General features: G+C 38.3%; 1 protein-coding gene and 1 long non-coding RNA gene across 2 annotated transcripts in view; one reads left to right on the top strand and one right to left on the bottom strand.

Annotated features, from left to right (window-relative positions):
* Nucleotides 1-6,609, bottom strand: part of LOC134663736 (protein retinal degeneration B) — a 427,614-nt gene that overhangs the window by 359,381 nt on the left and 61,624 nt on the right. The gene's annotated exons all lie outside the window — the stretch shown is intronic.
* On the top strand, nt 1,734-3,126 carry LOC134670645 (uncharacterized). The gene is made up of 3 exons (XR_010099103.1): nt 1,734-2,141; nt 2,224-2,351; nt 2,824-3,126. It is a non-coding gene; the product is annotated as an uncharacterized LOC134670645 (long non-coding RNA).

The raw sequence follows: 6,609 nt of genomic DNA, 5'->3' as shown, positions 1-6,609 counted from the left end.
TTATGAAAATTAATATATTTTGAATGAATATACTTACCGATTATGTACCGGAGACAAGTTACTTAGGGAGGCTTATTAAATAGGTAATTATTTAATATTAAATACAACATCAATACCCGCGAATAGCGGAAACACGTTCCGCGACTTTTTGTAAGTCGATAGTCGGCTTTTAGCCGTTTTCTTCCCGCTGACAAAACCGAACAATGTTAAATATAATTTTACGGTTTTATCGTGCTTTGAAAATTTTTTATACATAAAACTTGCGGTTTTTGTTAATAAAAATATACATTGACAGAAGTTTGTTTACTTTTTACAAGACAGGTGTCAAAGGTTTGATTGCCATATAAAATTTAAAATGTTAGTTCCCGTTTCTGCCACGACTCTTCTCTTTCCGCACAGACTCTAAGACGGTTGTAAAAGTGTCCAGCTGTCAGCTTAAAGAATAGTTCGAAATCTCTCCGGTGGCGCTAGTAGGTAGTACCGGGAACTAACATGAATTTAGACCTTATTGACTGAGTGAAGTGCGCTGTCAGTTTTTTGAAATTTTATTAAAAATTTTCATAAAGTGATTTATTTAATTTAGGATTTCCTTGTGCAGTAAAACTAGCCGCCCCTGTCTCAGTACGCATCATATAGACTGCCACCTCTGTTATCTAGCCACCTCGGGCCTGGGCTTACCAGGCCTTAAGCCCCACATTCACACTCCTACCTTGTAGGCCGCCTCGTAGTCCGCCTCGTTGGGTAGGATTGTGTATGGGGGTTGCGGACTACGAGCCGTCCTACAAACGGCTAAACGGTAGGACGGCTCGTATTATCGTATTATCGACTACGAGGCGGCCTACAAGGTAGGAGTGTGAATGTGGGGCTTTAGGGCAAATCCACCGCTATAAGATATATTTTCTATAGTAAAAATGGGAAAAGTTTGCATCGTAAACAGTTGCCAAAGTGGGCGTAAGAGGAAAAAACAGAAAAATGTTACGAAATCCGTATCTTTTTTCCAACCAACGGTAAGTATGTAATTTTCACTACACCTTATAAAACAAAGTCCTCCGCCGCGACTGTCTGTTCGTGGGTTTGAATGTATCTTTGCGATAAACAAACTACTGGACGGTTTCAGTTCGATTTTCATGCGGTTTTCACCTATCAATAGAGTGATTCTTGAGGAAGGTTTACGTATATAATTTGTTGACTATAGTTCGTTTTTTTTAGCATTAGAAAGAACTTGCAAGAAGGTAAGCGATTTTGACATGTCTTTTAATTGAAAAACGCTTTTTAAAATTCAAAAACTATTACTGATGAAAGCAGAAGAATATAAATGATCGTATTAGATTCATAATTGTTACATATTTGCCGTAACTTATTTTTAAAATGTGTTTTTCAATTAAAAGACACATCAAGATTGTTTACCTAATTTCTAATGCTAAAAAAAACGAACTATAGTGCGAAGCCGGTCGCTAGTTATTTAATAAAATATTATATTGTGATTTTTATATTTTTCTTATAAAATTCACAATTTCACTTCAACAATTCTTCATTTTTCTATTAATTCTCAGACTCCGGCACGGTTAGAAAGTTGGAAAAAGTCGTTAGGAATTGCATTAAAAGCAAATGATTATATTTGCCATCTTCATTTTAAAGAAGAAAATATAAATATGTACGAAAAGTTAACTATTAAAGGAGAGCTCAAATATATTCCTACACAAAGAAAAACGCTTAAGGAAGAAGCTGTGCCCACGATTGAGTATCAGTTTATTCCCATTCCCGAACATGAACTCCAAGCCAATACTATTCACATAGAGGAATCTTTCGAACCATACCCCAATCAACCTAAGGACGAGCAGCAACAACAAATCAATGCCGAGCAACAGGAATTATCAGAAGATCAAAATGATTCTAATAATTTAATGGATTATGAAATGATACAACAGGACTTTGCGGAACCATTGTTTAGTCAATATCAGGATACTAATGTAACAATAAATCCAATAGAGAATTTTAAAAGTAAGTTTCGGGCATTTTCGTTGTTGCCGCCTTTTTGGCTACATGCAGAAAATCCTAATGGGCTGGTATTTATGCGAATGGATCCAAAAACTCAGAAGATTAAACATCATATACGTTTAAACGATGATCTAACTGTCACTGTAAGTGTTTATTAATGTAACAATAAAATTCGGTTGGCATGATTTGAATTTGTAACGAAACATAATTGCTATTTAATTGCAGGTAATTTTTCCCAATAATGAACAATTGCCACTAAAGGAGAAAATTAATTCATATGACAACACCTACGATTACTTAAAATCGGTTGAAAGATGGCCTTTGTGCGTTGGTACTCAGATTGACGACAATAAGTAAGTTTTGGTAGATTGTTAACCAAGGGATGAACGCAGTGAGAGTATAGTCCGAGGCTAAAATGATGCCATTCACCCGAGTTAAACACTCTACTTTTCATTTCGAATACGAGGAACCTAGCCCCAAAGCTTGTACTATGGGTGTAGGCGATAATACAACTGTTTGCAGTTGTCTTATGAATATATATACCATAATGTAACAGTTGTATTTAAAATAAAAGGATAACTCGTAAGCCTAACTTTGATTTTATTTAACATTTTTGTCATTCAAAATATTGTATGTAACGGTACATTAAATAGGTCTTAATTCTTGAACCTATCCTATTAAAACTCGACTTTTATGTGTATTTTAAGAACCCTTATTATGTAGGTACCTGTAGATTAAAGCACTATTTATACATAAACAATGGTACAGGAGAATAATAAAAGATAAAAACGAATTTATCTAATATATAATTACATCAATTTTCAGATTTTGTAAAGGTGTGATTATTGGTGATGATACTTACGAAAGAAATCAACAGTACCCAAGATGTAAATCTTGTCGAATATTACGAAATCGTTTGCAGAACCGTAATTCCACTTCAACTCTATTACAAAAAATGGCAGAAGCAAAACGGCGCGCTTCAAATCTTGTACATAAATGCAAGCGTCTGAAGAGGACGGTAAGTCTTATGCCGGCTACATACGTACGATAAATCGTTGCGATAAGACTGTGCAGTCCGACTGTGCAGATAAATCGAACCGTGTGTATGACAAATCGTTACGATAATCGACAATCGGACTGCACAGTTTTATCGCAACGATTTATCGTTACGTATGTAGCCGGCATTAAAGCCGTAACAGACTACCGCACCGCGCCACGACCTTGATGGTGCGGTTAAAATATCTCTTTCACGCTCCAAATTATAGCTACATCCTTAGCCCCCTCCAGACTATGCGCGTGAATCGCGGGCGAAGCCGCGAACGCGAGTGTGGAGTCGATTTCGCAGGTCTGCGTTCTGGACTCCACACTCGCGTTCGCGGCTTCGCCCGCGATTCACGCGCATAGTCTGGAGGGGGCTCTTAACGCACGTACGGCGACCACCTTACGACTATCGATACGTGCGTCGCACCGCACTAAAGTCGCGGTATGGTGCGGTAGTCTGTTACGGCTTTTTATCAAAAACATATTAAATAAATAAATAATAGGGAACATCTAAAGGCCCCTGTACATAATGGGCCAGCGCCGGCCAGGCCAAGGGACGCTGCCATGCGGTAGAATGAGGTAGCAATATCACTTGCTCCCTCTAACGCATAAATGCGTCCCCCAGACTGGCCCACGCTGGCCCATTGTGTACTGGCCTTTACACAGGTCAACCTAGCCCCAAACTAAGCAAAAGTTGTACTATGGGTACTAGGCGACGCTATAATATACTGTATTTGTATAATTGAAGACGTAAAATAATACAAAAAGAAACTTGAGCAAGAAGTTTTCATACATATTTTTCGAAATAATTTCGAAGTCCCTTAAGGCGTATCCAGATTAGTAAATTTTTCGCCAATCTGATTCAATTGCCCGATCGAATCAGGATCGAAGTGCGGATGCAAATACCAATTTGGCTCGCCGAATTCAACCGCCGATAATGACCGATATTACCGATAAAATGAAGTGCAGATGCAAGAATACCAAACCTGCGAGCCAACATGTTCGCCCTTACGCACAACGCCCTCCGCTCCCGCTCCATATCCACATCATCCTTGAGGTCCGCAGTAACAATATGCAGTAGGTACTTGAAACTCTGTACTCTGTCTAAGAGAGCTCCGTTAAGCATGACAGGTGGCACATATTTTTTTAGGATACAGTTCCTACCTAGTCCATATACTTAATGTACCCATCAATATATTTCTGCCTGGTGTTTTTGGGTTTAATTCTTTTGAAATGAGGCGTAACTTTGGGCTGTGGACGTTTTTTATCGCTTACCTTCTTTCTAATGCTAAAAAAACGAACATAGCCATACAAATATTAGTACTATTATAAATGCAAAAGTGTGTCTGTTACCTCTTCACGCTTAAACCGCTGAACCAATTTAGATAAAATTATGGAGATAGTTTGAGACCCGAGGTCCTATATTTTTTATTGAATAATAATTTTGACTTGTTTTCAGAGATTTTTCTCCGTCATGAGATATTCGTGTGGAGGAAACGATCACCCTGATCCCAAAATGTTTGCACAAGTTTACCGATTGGCGTCTTGTTTTTCCCTAATACGCCCTCCGAAAGGTTGTAACGTTTCCGGCAAAGATTTGCTGAAGAACTTACTAGGAGCAAAGGATATGGTAACTGGTTCAAACGAGGCTAAGCAAGCATGGCTGGAAAGCCTCGACCATATACTAGATAATGGTGAACCATTGATTGATGGTTATGAAGACCATGACTACAACGAGGCTGTCACCAGTGACGCGGTGCAGTCTTACATTGCTGGGTACATCGTCCGCAAATTGCGAAAAATCGTAAAATGCAATAATTGTTTGAAACTCATACAAATGAGTCCCAATGAGGGAAAAATGTTAATGAGAAACGACGTAATCGATAAAATGGATTTATACGGCGGGTTAATTTATGCTAGTGACGATCTATTCAATCTGACCAAAATGATAGAGAAATGTGTGTTAAGAGCAATAAGCAAAGCTTTAACCAATATGGAGACGATCAGTGAAATTACGCAAGAATTACAAAAAGAAACATTGATAAAAGTTGGATGTGCCGACCATTCCAAACAAGTATCAAAAAAAATTATCGATATGTACGTAGTTATGCGAGCCCACTTTCTGGCAAAATATGAAAATAAACGTTACGACGCAGCCAAAACCAAAACTAAAATGAACAGGAAAAATGCCAAGTTATTGTCTTAATTACTAGTAGTTCGCCCCGAACTAAGAACTCGTATTCGCTGAAAACTACTGCGCACACTCAGGTTTTGATTTCCAACTCAATCTCACTAGTGATACCTACTAATACTTTATATACGAGATTACCGCCACGTGGGATGTTGACTCGACGATCATTGTTGCGATAGTCGTCTCGGATTTTTTTCCGTCATGAGATATTCGTGTGGAGGAAACGATCACCCTGATCCCAAAATGTTTGCACAAGTTTACCGATTCGCGTCTCGTTTTTCCCTAATACGCCCGGTTGTAATGTTTCCGGCAAGGATTTGCTGAAGAACTTACTAGGAGCGAAGGATCTGGTAACCATTGATTCATGGTTATGAAGACCATGATTACAACGAGGCTATAAACCAGTGACGCGGTTCAGTCTTACATTGCTGGGTACATCGTCCGCAAATTGCGAAAAATCGTAAAATGCAATAATTGTTTAAAACTCATACAAATGAGTCCTAATGAGGGAAAACTGTTAGTGAGAAACGACGTAATCGATAAAATGGATTTATACGGCGGGTTAATTTATGCTAGTGACGATCTATTAAATCTGACCAAAATGATAGAGAAATGTATGTTAAGAGTAATAAGCAAAGCTTTAACCAATATGGAGACGATCAGTGAAATTACGCAAGAATGACTAAAAGGAGCATTGATAAAAGTTGGATGTGTCGACCATTTCAAACATATATTAAAAAATGTTATCGATATGTACGTAGTTATGCGAGCCCACTTTCTGGCAAAATATAAAAATAAACGTTACGCCGCAGCCAAAACCAAAACTAAAATGAATAGGAAAAATGCCAAGTTATTGTCTTAATTACTAATAGTTCGCCCCGAACTAAGAACTCGCATTCGCTGAAAACTACCGCGCAGCGCGCACACTCAGGTTTTGATTTCCAACTCAATTACGAGATTACCGCCATGTGGGATGTTGACTCGACGATCATTGTTGCGATAGTCGTCTCAGCGGACGGTCTCATAGCGAAGAGTCTCGACCAACACCTAGAGACTGGATCAAGGGTCAGATGCAGGCAAATTGTGACAAAACATTCGCTGATGTTAACAAGAAATAACTCAAAATGTAGTCAATATGATGGGTGCTGAGAAAGGGGCGGCTACAGGGCCTGGGGCCTAGGGCGGCAAAGACTGCAAATCCGCCACTACATTATACATATATAAAAATGTGTTCGGGTGTTTTTTTTTTGTTTTGTAAGTGTTTTTATATTTTACTTTTATATTAATATTAAAAACGAAAAACAAAAAAGAGCCTTTTATTTCTCGCCGGTAAAACAAACACAATATTATAAACTTAAATTTACATTAGGTTTAGTATT

Source organism: Cydia fagiglandana, chromosome 1 (genome assembly GCF_963556715.1).
Source record: "Cydia fagiglandana chromosome 1, ilCydFagi1.1, whole genome shotgun sequence".
Taxonomy (NCBI): Eukaryota; Metazoa; Arthropoda; class Insecta; order Lepidoptera; family Tortricidae; genus Cydia; species Cydia fagiglandana.
The sequence above is the reverse complement of the archived record's forward strand: the minus strand, read 5'-3'. Positions and strand labels throughout refer to the sequence as shown.